Source organism: Notolepis coatsorum, assembly GCF_963971535.1.
Source record: "Notolepis coatsorum genome assembly, chromosome: 14".
In the NCBI taxonomy this organism is placed as follows: domain Eukaryota; kingdom Metazoa; phylum Chordata; class Actinopteri; order Aulopiformes; family Paralepididae; genus Notolepis; species Notolepis coatsorum.
In genome coordinates this window covers 63,998,343-64,012,342 of record NC_140178.1, presented here as the reverse complement: position 1 = coordinate 64,012,342, position 14,000 = coordinate 63,998,343, and the positions used below count along the sequence as shown (strand labels likewise).

At 43.7% G+C, this 14,000-nt stretch overlaps 1 protein-coding gene across 1 annotated transcript in view; it reads right to left on the bottom strand.

The window, feature by feature from the left end:
* LOC311240242 (metalloproteinase inhibitor 2-like) overlaps positions 1-14,000 on the bottom strand; it is a 90,688-nt gene that overhangs the window by 17,739 nt on the left and 58,949 nt on the right. The gene's annotated exons all lie outside the window — the stretch shown is intronic.

The window sequence follows — 14,000 nt, the reverse complement described above, 5'->3', positions numbered from 1 at the left end:
ATTGATTGATCGTTAAACATTTACTCGATCTACTATCAAACAATGATATGTTACAATGTTGTCTGTCTCTTATTACATTGTAGCATTACATCAGTAGAATGGTGTATTTTCAAAGCAGGTTTCAATGAACAGATAGAGGCCGCAATATAACTGACGAGGAGGCAACCACCTCTGTGTCTGGAAAATAAGCGAGGGAAAAAGCAACAGCAACTTGCTAAATTAAGCAGGCAAAGAGAAGCGTTGATTTTGAGCTGCGACCCACAACGGGCCGAAAAAATAACCCAAGTCAGTCTGCGCATTTAGCGAAAACATGATCGGTATGGTTGACGGCAAAGGATTTTGGCAAATTATACACCTGCTTGAGCCAGCGTACCATATCCCATCCTGAGGCACAACCACCTCATGCACCGAGAAGAGCTACATCGATGCGAAGTTCAGAGTTGCTTGCGCAGCTAGCTAACATTACCGCTGCTCGTCAAGGTTGCATTGACGGCAGACAGCTGGACTGACCTGACAACCGAAAGCTATGTTACCATCACTTGCCACTACATCACGAGGACCGGAGAGTCGCCACTGCAGTGTTGCTAATATGGCAGACCACCAATGCAGACCACCAATGCAATGGTCTACAAGATACACTACACCACTAAGATACCCATGTATATGTCATACCAGTGAATTCCACAACACCAGAGGGAGTTCCACAAATCATGTTCAACCCAGATTCGGCTCAAACAAGGGACTAAACACATTTCGCAATTATGCCACAACAATGTGGAACGCCCTACCCACAGCCGTAAAATAAGAGCACCTACGGGAGGCTGCAATTCGAAACCCCCTCCAATGTACAGTTTCTTCCCCCTCGAATGTATATATTTTCTTTTATGATCTCTGTCTCTTTTTTTTTTTGATCCACTTTTTCTCCCATTTTTCTATATTTTCTCCCATCCCAATTTCGTATCATCCAATTCAACCCTCCCCTGTCACGAACGCTGTTTCTTGCCTCCCACAAGCCGGCTGCAATGTGGACTAAGTCATACATAGCACAAGTCCCCTCCGGTACTTGAGGTAACAGCAGTCGCATCTTTTCACCTGCGCAGCTCGATCTCTCAGTGTCGAGGAGTAACGCGTGGGAGGCTCACGCTGCCCCCGACACTTCCTGATTCTACTGCGCAGGCGCACCAACCGACTTGTAGGAGTCGCTTGTTCACAACGTTCGATCCCCACCCTTCAGTTTTCCCTCCCCGTAATACGGCCAATGTGTATTACTGCGGACGACCAGCCAAACTGAAAAACAATGTGGAGAGCTGGATTCGAACACGCGAATCCTAGCGTCTCCACACTGGTGGCGAGTGCCTTAGACCACTACACCACCTAGCCGCCCTCATGATCTCTGTCTCTTAAACAGTACTGTATATTGGTATATCTTGTATGTCATAAATGTCTGGATGTAACAGTACTGTATATCTGTATGTCGTGTATGTCATAAATGTCATGATGAATTGAAAATGGGGAACCAAACAATTGTGTGTATTGAGCCGTACTGTATTGTACTCATTCTGCAATCTGTTAATAAAGTTTTCAATCAATCAATCAATCAATCAATCAATCAATCAATCAATCAATCAATTCAATCAACCTTGCGTAACAGTTAAAAGAAGCTATTCCCCATCCCTGGATAAAAATCCGACTGACTGGCGGAAAGTCAATGCGGGAGATTCCCCAGGCTGGCAAAGCTGGCACGCCAGTACCTCTGTATACCCGCGACATCTGTGTTTTTGGACTGATTGTGACCAGGCTGCATGCTCTCTCCCGTCTGACACCGACCATATTGATATGCTGATTTTCCTCAGAACAAATAAATCGGGACCATATGAGTCAGTCTGAGACAGGCTATTTATGTTCTATGTAGGCTATCTTGTTGCAAAATAATAATAATAATAATAATAATAATAATAATAATAATAATAATAATAATAATAATAATAATAATAATAATAATAATAATAATAATAATAATAATAATAATAATAGCCTCATTAAAAATACTTTTGTTGCTTCATTAGTACAGTTGGTTGTTTTCAGCGTTGTATGTGCGTAATCTGTTATTTAGTTAGGCCTATTGGACATTTTCATCGACATAAGTAGATTTTTTGTTTTTGTTTATTTATTAAGTTAACCTCATAAGCCTGAGGGGTCTGGTACCGGACCCACAATGACATCACGCCATAGATCCATCTCTACAGAATGTATGAATTAATGTTTTTCTTTTATCCACTTTTTCTATTTTTCTCCCATCCCAATTTCGTATCGTCCAATTCAACCCTCTCCTGTTTCTTGCCTCCCACAAGCCGGCTGCAATGTGGACTAAGCCATACATAGCACGAGTCCCCTCCGATACCCGAGGTAGCAGCAGTCGCATCTTTTCACCTGCGCGGCGCGATCTTTCAGCGTCAGGGGTCTGCGCTTTGGAGGGGCGCCGCCCCCATCGCTTCCTGATTCTACGGCGCAGGCGCACCAACCGACCTGTAGGAGTCGCTGTCCACAACGCCCGATCCCCACCCATCAGTTTCCCACCCCCTAATACTGCCAATGTGTATTAGTACGGACGACCAGCTAAACTGAAAGCAATGTGGAGCGCTGGGATCGAACCCAGCGTCTCCAGCATTCGAGGTGAGCGCCTTGCCCACTGCACCACGTGTATGAATTAATGTTGCGTTTTATTTTATTTTTATTCCAAATGTAGCCAAGAGTAAAAACCCTAACCCTGTCAAAACTAGTATTAGTGAAATATGAGTTATAGAAATCTAGTCGGAAAAAGACAAGAATTAACACTAGGGTGCGGCCGGGTAGCGCAGCGGACTAAGCATCTGTCTACCACCGCAGAGACACTGGTATCGAATCCGGCTGTCAGCGGTGCCTCCGGCTTGGCTGGTCGTCATACTGACACAATTGGCAGTGTCAGCGGGTGGGAAGCCGGTGGGTGGTATCCTGGTCGTTATAAACAGCGACTCCTACAGGTCGGTCAGGGCGCCTGCACAGCAAGGGAAGGAACTGGTGAGGATAGTGTGATCCTCCCACGCATTACACCTCACCAATGAGAGTCCGCGCTGTCAGGTGAAAAGAGGCTGCTGGCTGTCTCCTATGTATCGGAGGAAGCATCTGATAAGACTTCAGGGCTCCCTAGACCGGCAAGTAGGGGGCGAATGCGCGCAACGACCAGGAAGGGGAGGGGGGAATTGGCATAATGACTAAATTGGGATAAAAAAAATATATACAGAAAAATAGGAGAAAAAGTAGATAAAAAAATAAAGAATTAACACTAGGAAATAATGCCGCCATTTTGTTTGTAGTCCTATGAGGAGAGGAGACCCAGGACTTTCGATGGGCTTTCGAATAAAAATAAACTACACTTCCTACTGTAGCTCATGCCAGCCCCTGTCAATCATGTGACTTCTGGATTAACTTTTTTATTTCTCTTATTTTTCGGGATTATCTCCCACAAAATGGAACGTTATTGCCATAAAACAGAACGCAGTTTGTTTCTCTACCTTTCTGTGAACGTCTAGCAAAAAACGGCGTTGCAATCTGATGAAAAATGGCGGAGAAATGTACATTATAAAAAAGTAACTGTACTTACAGTAGTTTTCATTGATGGTTTGTGAATCACGCCTGGTGATACTAAATCCAAATTGAACTCTGCCATTGGAAAGGGGAGATTTGGCCCAATCCATAGATGTGCGACTTGGCCATAATAAGGTCATTTATAGGCCTGATATTCCATATCCTATAATCATATTTCAAATAGCATGTGTCCGGATGGCAGAATTCTGTACTGTCTCTACAAAATCTCCTGTTTAATCATCTTCCCTTTATTCATTTGCCTAGATTTGATCTCACGTGATCTCAAGAAGGTGTTGAATGAGCTCAATGTCTCATGTCTGGTCATTTTTAGCATGGTGTTATTAATTGACCGTCAAAGATGAAAAAAGAAAAAAAAATGTATATTCTCCTTTGGTTCATCACAGTTTTACTCAAGCCTAGTAACAGACACAATATGTATGACACTGGGGATACATTCCTTGAGATCCATAGATGTCCCTAGATACCAAGAACATGCAAATGGACCTTGTAGAAGTGGAGCAATCTTCCATTTACTTATGTATCTATTTTTAGGCGGATTTTCAGAAAATAGGGCTCGGGCTTAAGAGGTTAATATAAAACTGTGTTTAAAAATGTTTTGTGGGGGGCGGCTAGGTGGTGTAGTGGGCAAGGCACTCGCCACCAATGCAGGAGACGCTGGGTTCGAGCCCAGCTCTCCGCATTGCTATCAGCTTGGCTGGTCGTTCATACTAATACAATTGGCAGTATTAGGGGGTGGGAAGCTGATGGGTGGGGATCGGACGTTGTGGACAGCGACTCCTACAGGTCGGTTGGTGCGCCTGCGCAGCAGAATCAGGAAGCGACGGGGGCGGCGTGTCCCTCCCGCGTCTATACTTTCCGTAGCCGCATTTCTGGCAGACGATTCTGGTCATGTGACATGTGCGTGTGCGCCCAATAGCGTGACGAGCTGTGTCTTTGCCCATTTCCACGTCAAACAGCCTGCAAACTACCTGCCGTTCTATCGCTATGCTCTAAGACAGTGGTGCCCAACCAGTCGATCGCGATCGACAGGTATAGGCGAGTCAATCTATGAAAAAAAAGCACTTAACCCAAAAAAATTGATACAAAAGGTTTTTCGATGGATTCCGATAGTATTGGGCGTGCTAAATAACATACTAAAAGTCGACCAAAATCGACCCCCCCCGAAAGCCGCCATTTCCAAGATGGCGTCCCAGATGGCGGTGGAGATATTAAAATGGCTATATCTCAAATTGAGAATATGGTGCATGGTCTCAACTGATTCTGGTACCTCTGGGCATGTTCACTAACATACTAAAAATCTAGGAAAATACACCTTCCAGAAAGGCTTAATTTTCAAGATGGCGTCCAAAATGGCGGCAGACCAAGCTTAAAATGGCTATATATCTCAATAGAAAAAAAGAACTGCAGAGGTTTGAAATGAATGCTGCAAATTGTACTGCACCAAACATGCTTGGTAAGGATATTGATGTGTTGAACACGACCGTCTTATTTGCTGCAGACAATGTAGATCATAATATTCTAACAATTGATGGGAAAGGGACATTTCATGGGCTGCCTTGACACCAGGACAGAAGACAGACCAAAGGATTCCGAGGTTCAGAATTAATGAACTGAATCTTGTGCAGAGGTCAAAAGTTGTGATAATAGATTATCACTTTGCCAAACACTTTTGCAGAGACACCACATTTAAAGAACTTCCAAGACTCGCAGAATGTAACAAGATGGTTGATCTGCTTTGGGAGTTATCGTTCAATTTCAAACAGCCTGCACCTGGTTGGCAGGGGATGATGCACATTATTCATAAGGGAGATGAACATCCAGGGCAGTCTTCAGTGAGATACTTACCAATGATAGACATGTACTCCGGAGACAAAACATGCATTCTGTCAACACTGGAGTTCATTTGTGGTCTGGCATCCAAACACCACCTTGCTCCAGTAGTTACATTTGACCAACCCCTATATTGGAAAGCAGCAGAGATAATCCTAGATTCACCACAGTGCAGTCACCTCAAGTCCTTTGTCCTGCTCCTAGGAGGATTTCACACATTTATGAATTTGCTAGGAGCAATTGGTACACTGATGGACGGTACAGGACTTAAGGACATTCTAGGGGTAGTCTATGGGGAGAACTCAGTAGCCCATATGATGACAGGCAAATCACTTCAGAGAGCATTCCGTGGCCATCTTCTGGTTGACAAATGTCTTAACCGCATGATAATATCAGAAATGGTAGATGATAGTCATGAATTTGCAGCAATGGTTGAACAGTCTGAAGCAATGTATACCTCAATAGTTAAGGGTGAAATGCCATTGGAAACAGTGTTCACATCAGAGACCATCATTACAATAAATGAAGAGCTGGGAAAAAGGAAGATGGAACTGTGTGCTAGATCCAAAACTAGTCAGTTGCAGTGCATGTGAGCGGATCGGAGCGTGAGCGGCGCGGGGCGCGGAGCGGCCGGTTTTGACGTGAGCGAGGAGTGGGTTTTAAAATGAGTCGGCGCGACGTCCGGAGCGAGAGTTCTCCTTTGCTCCAATCCACTCCAGGCCGCTCACAGTGGTTTAACACTGTTGATGTAATATACATGCAGTACAATGCCAAAGCAACAGATGGCGATGTACAAACATGAAGGCCATTTTCAACCAATGAGAAGGGTGAACCTGTGATATCCGGTTTAGGCTTCACTCCTCCTCCTTCACTCACTCCTGTTAGAAAAAGTATCGACGCCATTGTTGTTGTCGTTAGCTTACATGCTAACGTTAATGGCAGCGACCATAGCATTGTGGCTCGGCTAGCCTATCATCGCTTAATAGAGCTAGTGAATGGATAAACAATGTTATTTAACATTGCAGAATGGGTACAATTACAATGCGGCTCAATACAAACAATTGTTAAGGGGCCCAGGGGGTGTAGACTGTTGTAGTTTGAGCTAATTTACACCATGCTCAAAAAAAAAAAAAAAAAAACTGCCGAGCGATCTGGCGCGGGGAGCGGGGAGCGCTCGATTCAAGGTGAGCGGGGAGCGAGCGGAGAGCGACTTGGGGGCGGGCTCAACATGAGCGATTAGCGGAGCGGACCAAGCTTTAAAGAGCGAAGAGCGGATTTCTCGGCCGCGCCGATCCGCTCACGTGGCCTGGTCAGTTGTGGCTAAATTACCAACACATGTTAGAAGTTGCTAGGTCACTGATAACAGCAGATCGCACAGGTTCCTGGCTTTTGCACCTACGCGCTGTTTCTGAATGCATGCCGATATTCGCTGCGGCTGGGCATTACAATTACTTGAAATCGGCACACTTTTATTGTCAAGAGATGAGTCAGCTTCACATCAACCACCCAGATGTCTTCAGACAATTTGAAAAGGGTTTTCATGTTATCCGTCGCAGCAGCCAATCATGGGCAGGCCTCAGCTCAGATCTTGTAATCGAAACAACATTGATGAGGTCATTGAAGACTACAGGAGGGATGACACATGGAAGTGGAATGACCGACAATCAGAGATCCCTTTGGACAATGTCAAAGGGCATAACATCAGAGTATAACACCGCAATGCAGGAGTTCTCAAACCAGACATACACAACATCAGAACAGCACAAGGATTCAACAGAGGCAAGGATGAAAAGGGATGCTGCTGACCTGGAGAAGATCACTTCAAAACTTGCTATATGTTCACCTTTCTCTCCAGACTCTTCTTTAAGGAATGTTGTTACAGGTGTTGTCGCTGAGGATGGAGTGAACGTGCATGATTATGACTCTGTTGGACGCAACATCATGCACAAAATGATCGGACAGCCGGCATTCACATTTTCATTTAGTAGAAAGGATAAAGCCATAACCCTTGGACAAAAATCGTCTATCAAGGTTGCTCCTGATCGAATCATTGATTCTGCACTTCTTTTTCAACGTTTCCTTATTGTCTCCCGAACTGGAGAGCTGTCATTGGAGGAGGTTATACGTTACGAACTCAGTCCTTTCCCTCCTGCCCTCTTTGAAGCCGGAAACGTCTTCCGCAAAGCTGATAAACCACAACTAGCGCACGCGATCTGTGATCATGCAAGTGATGCAATCCTAGATTCTGTACCAGAAACGGAGCATTATGTTCTTGATGGTGGTTCACTCCTTCACCGAATACAATGGAAGCACGGACAAAGCTATGGTAAAATTGCACAGTCATATGCAGACTTCACCATCCAACATTATGGCTCAGCTACAACCATTGTGTTTGATGGCTATGAGGATGGGCCATCCATTAAAGACAACACACATCAAAGAAGAGGAAACAATATTCATCCCATTGTCAACTTCACTGCTGAGACAGAGTTCTCAGGTAAGAAGGAGGAGTTCCTGTCAAGAGATCTGAATAAACAGAAACTGATCCACATGATAAGTGATGAACTGAAAGAACGGGATTGCACTGTGGTCAATTCACTTGGAGATGCTGATGTAGACATAGTAAGGGCCGCAGTGGGATCATCTCTTCTTCACACCACGACGCTGATTGGAGAAGATACTGATCTCCTCGTCTTACTTCTTTACTATGCACAGAGAGATAGCAAGGGCCTTTATTTCAGATCAGACAAGTCGAAAGCTGATGGCAGTTTTAAAGTGTACGCCATAAACCATTTGAAAGAAGTACTCGGACAGGATGTGTGTTCTCAGTTGCTGTTCATCCATGCTGTGACTGGCTGTGACACAACTTCCCGGATCTTCGGAGTTGGCAAAAAGACAGCATTCCAAAAACTTGTAAAAGGGGATCCTGTCCTTCAGGCTTGTGCCAATGCATTCACTGTACCAAACCAGACAACAGATGTGATCGATGACCTTGGGTGCCAAGCAATGGCTGTCTTTTTTGGTGGAAAGTGCACAGATTCGCTTGCAAAAATGAGATATAACATTTTCAGCAAGAAGGTTGTCTCAGCTTCATCAACGGTAACGCCTGAACGTCTACCACCAACTGAATCTGCTACCAAATTCCACTGTCGTAGAGCATACTACCAGGTCATGGTCTGGATGGGAACAGATGATGGTATAGATGCTCTAGACTGGGGCTGGAACCTGCAGGACAATAGATTTGTCCCACTCATGTCAACAATGAATGCTGCTCCAGACAGTCTCTTGAAGGTCATTCATTGTAACTGTACCACTGCCTGCAAGACACTTCGCTGCTCATGCAGAAAATATGGACTACCTTGTACTACTGTCTGTGGACCATGTCAACTTCATGAATGTGACAATCCACATAACAAGTTTCTCCCAGAGGATCCTGAAGATGATGATGAGTAGGCCTAAAGACCACAATAAGTGGGTCATTTATTTTGTGTTCAACACCAAAGCCAGCTTTCTAGGTTGAATATAATAACCAATTTTAATTTGAGCCAAAATAAGCTACAGGCAGCCATTTTGATGATGCAAATGATGCATTCCTAGCAGATATATTTAGCTAGATATGTTGCTCGTTATTAATGTATAGAGGTGCCAGAATCAGTTTATAAATCCTTTAGAAATGTTTTCCCATTTGAGATACAGGCATTCTAAGCTCCCAGTCGTCATTTTGGACACCATTTTGAAAATTAAGCCTCTTCGGAAGGTGTATTTCCCTAAAACTTTAGTATGTTCCTAAGTATGTCTAGGGGTACTTGGGGTACCAAAATCAAATGACAAAATCATTTATATAATTTTTATATTGACATATATATAGCCATTTTAAGCTTGGCCAGCCACAATTTTGGACGCCATCTTGAAAATGAAGCCTTTCTGGAAGGTATATTTTCCTAGATTTTTAGTATGTTAGTGAGCATGCCCAGAGGTACCAGAATCAGTTGAGAAATCCTTTGCACCATTTTCTTAATTTGAGATTTACTTTGAGACCATTTTAATCGCCCCGGCGCCATCTGGGAAATGACGGCTTTCGGAGGGGTCGAAATACTACCAGAATCCATTGAAAAACCTTTTGTATACATTTCTTTGGGGTTAAACCATATATTGACTCGCCTAGTAGATCGCGGGCTGATTTCAAGTAGATCTTGATTAATAAAATTTGATTAAATTTTTTTTTTTTTTGCTAAATCAACTCTTCCTCTCCTTGTTAACTACAACAAGCAATGCTGTTTGTTATTTAAGATGAGGTCGGACTCGGCACTGACAGATTTGTGTTCATTATGCTGCTTTTATAAAGCCTCAAATGACGGCTTACAATATACAATTTTGGCTGGTAGCTCTCGGGCTAGGTGGTAAATAAAAAAGTAGATCTTGGTTCAAAAAAGGTTGGCCACCCCTGCTCTAAGACAAACTCTAACCTTAACCAACTTCGAAAGAGTGCCTAAGCTTAACCGTCAAAAGAACTTGCCTAACCTTAACCAACTTCGAAGATTGCCTAAGCTTAACCAGTGTAGAAACTGGTGGCGGCCAATCAGAGAGCGTCTGCCAGAAATGCGGCTACCTTTGGTAGAAATGCGTCCCTCCCACGCAGACCCCCGACGCTGAGAGATCGCGCTGTGCAGGTGAAAAGATGCGACGGCTGCTTCCTCGAGTACCGGAGGGGACACGTGATGTAAGGCTTCGTCCACATTGCAGCCGGCTTGTGGGAGGCATGGCCTAACAGCGTTCGAGACAGGGGAGGGTTGAATTGGACAATACGAAATTGGGATGGGAGAAAAATAGAAAATGGGAGAAAAAGTAGATTAAAAAAAAAAAATGTTTTGTGGGCGCCCAAGTGGCGAACCATGTAACGCGCTGCGTCGCAAAGCGGCCGACCCGGGTTCGATTCCCGGACCCGGCATACTTTGCCGAATGTCTTCCCCCCGCTCTGTCTCCCATTCTTCCTCTCTCTTTCTCTCTCTCTTCCGGACTGCCCGGTAGTAAAAAAAAAATAAAAAAATCTACTAATAATAAATAATAATAATTAAAAAATATATATATTTTGTTAGGGCGGCTGAGTGGCGCAGTGGGCAAAGGCGCTCGCCACTAACGCAGGAGATGCTGGTATCGAGCCCAGCTCTCGGCGTTGCTACCGGCTTGGCCGGCCGTCATACTAACACAATTGGCGGTGTTAGAGGGTGGGAAAGCCGGTGGGTGGGGATTGGACGTTGTGGACAGCGACTCCTACAGGTCGGTTGGGTGACGCCGGTACGGCGGAAACAGTAAGTATCGGGGGCAGCGTGAGCCTCCCACGCGTTACTCCTCGCCACCGAGAGTTCGAGCTGTTGCGGTGAAAATATGCAACAGGCTGCCTCCTCGTGTAGCCGACCAGTGGGAGGCATAGTCTAGCAACGTTCAAGACAGGGGAGGGAAGAATTGGAAATACAAAATTGGGATGGGAGAAAAAATAGAAAAATAAGGAGAAAAAGTGGATCAAAAGAAAAAAAATGTTTTGTTAAATACAGTGACATATGCAGCTCGCCCGCTTAAAGTTGACACAGATGTGTTTTAATACTGTATGTCTAGGCCTCTACATTTCTATATGTTTCATATGCCATGCAATGTAGTGAGAATGCAATATGTTGCTGAAATAAAACTTTTGATTGAGGAAACAAATACATTTGTTATTGTTTGGTAAATTTGGTATTTTTAACATTATCAATGATCGAGTAAGGAACGTGGTTACAATTTGCAACCCTAGTACAGAGTCATCGTGACTTATAACCAGTGTTGTGCTAGTTACTGAAAAATAGTAACTCAGTTACTTTACTAGTTACTCATTTCAAAAGTAACTCTGTTACTTTACTAGTTACTTACACCCAAAAGTAATGCGTTACTGTGAAAAGTAACTATTTAGTTACTTGAAGAAGAAAAAAAAGATTGCTCCCATGCAGATACAGATACTCAAAATCGGTTGATCAACTTGACAGTTTCCATTCACATCACTGAACTCTGCTAAGCAATGTGGTCTAGATACAAACACAAATCTGACACAAACACAAATGCCCTGATGTAATAAGAAATGCACCGTGCCTAATTGCTCGGGGAGGTTGAGCGCAGGCACGTTTAGGTTGAGCGCTTGCACGTTTAGGTTGAGCGCATGCACGTTATAGGTTCTAGGTTCTAGGTGAAAATAAGTGCTTGAAGGAACAGCCTTGATATCTGTCGCCGCCGCCGGAGCGTTTCATTATAACCGTCTTGCAACGTTGTTTAAGATATCAATCGTGCATTGCAACGTTAGAATAGTTAGGATATCAATTGTGCATGAAAGGACTATATTTATATTGTTTGATTAGTATTGATGAGATTCCCTGGCAGATTTGTAGTCAAAATCCGTTGATCAACTTGAGTTTCCATTCATTTACATTCACATCACTGCACTCACCTCACCAGTGTCTGTCGAGATGTAACGTTAGTCCAGCAGCCCCTTAAACATTTTCTTTATCTCATTTCCATGTTGTACTGTATATTCTCTCTCCAAGTAGTTGGAAAAAAAATTCCGTCCCATTTGCTGTGTGTCGCCTCGTATCATTCTACGCGGGTGGCGAGTGGATTTGGATGAGTCCTGGTAGTTAACGTTAGACTCCAGTATCTTTGAGCCAAAACACAAATGACATAACTAAAACATTATTTTCTTTTTCGCTCGACAAAAGAGAAATACGCGAGTAGCTGGGCGCTGCCATTATCAGTCAGGATCAGGAATAGTAAACAAAACACGCCCCCAGCATAGCGTTTTCCCCGCAGGCAGACAGGATATGAGGATAATAATAATAATAATAATAATAATAATAATAATAATAATAATAATAATAATAATAATAATAATAATAATAATAATAATAATAATAACAATAATAATAATAATAATAATAATAATAACAATAATAATAATAATCACTACCGCTCGCTATCAATCAATATATAACGCAAATAACCCAGTAACGAACCATTCAGTAACGCTACAGCGTTACTGAATTTCAAAAGTAATGCGTTAGAGTACTAGTTATCGCCAAAAGTAACTTCGTTAGTCCCAACACTGCTTATAACAGAGCACATTGGTTTTTTTTTATCCACTTTTTCTCCCATTTTCTATATTTTCTCCCATCCCAATTTCGTATCATCCAATTCAACCCTCCCCTGTCACGAACGCTGTTTCTTGCCTCCCACAAGCCGGCTGCAATGTGGACTAAGTCATACATAGCACAAGTCCCCTCCGGTACTTGAGGTAACAGCAGTCGCATCTTTTCACCTGCGCAGCTCGATCTCTCAGTGGCGAGGAGTAACGCGTGGGAGGCTCACGCTGCCCCCGACACTTCCTGATTCTACTGCGCAGGCGCACCAACCGACCTGTAGGAGTCGCTGTCCACAACGCCCGATCCCCACCCATCAGTTTCCCACCCCCTAATATGGCCAATGTGTATTAGTACGGACGACCAGCTAAACTGAAAGCAAATGTGGAGCGCTGGGTTCGAACAGGCGAGCCCAGCGTCTCCAGATTTCGTGGCGAGCGCCTTGCCCACTACGCCACGTAGCCGCCCTAACAGAGCACATTGTTACGGCTTCACCTCCACACCTGCTCCCACTCTACCCCTCTGCCTACAAGAAGCATGGTTCTCCATTCATTCAGTGTCAGATCTTCCCTAAGAATGGCCTGGCAAGTATCCTCTACATTTTTACACATTATGCTGTCTGTCATATCATGTGTGTTCGTATTTTTGATATTGTGTTTCCTGTGTACAATTCTCTCGTGATTTATTTACATAGACTTATTTTTTTTCTCTGTGTCCACCACAGCCACTACCTCCAGCGACCCCCCACCAGTCACTACCATCAGCCCGCCAGGCATACCTGTTTTATTCCCCCCCCCCCCATCTACAGAGTAATAAACGCCCTACGGGGTTAAACAGTATTTTGCCTCCTGTGTTGTGCTATTTTGCCTCCTGTGTTGTGCGTTTGAGCCATCAAGCTACCATGACTTAACACACTTAACATAACTGTTATTTGGCAAACAACCTTTGACATAAACAGAGGACACCAATCAGAAGATAAATATTTCCCTAACCGCTTAACAGTCCTGCAAATTTAGCATAAAACGCCTGTCGATTGCATACAGAAAGTAAATTGGACGCTATTCAGGAACCATTTGTAGCAGATGCACAAATCTGGCCACTTTTGAAAGGAAACACTCTGAATTGAAGAATCACTCTGAGTTTTAATGTCATAGAGTTACAAAGGTTTGAACAAAAAATAAATAAAAGAATTTGTCTGAATTGTCTTGCAGATGCCTACAGATCTATCTACTCTACAGGGCTCTACAGTGCGAGCATTTCACTCGCATTTGCCCCTAAAAATAGATTTGTGCGAACGTGAAAAATAATTTAGGAGCACAGTGTGCGAGTAATAGTTTTGCGTAGTGGCTGTGTCAACGGGCAATTGTC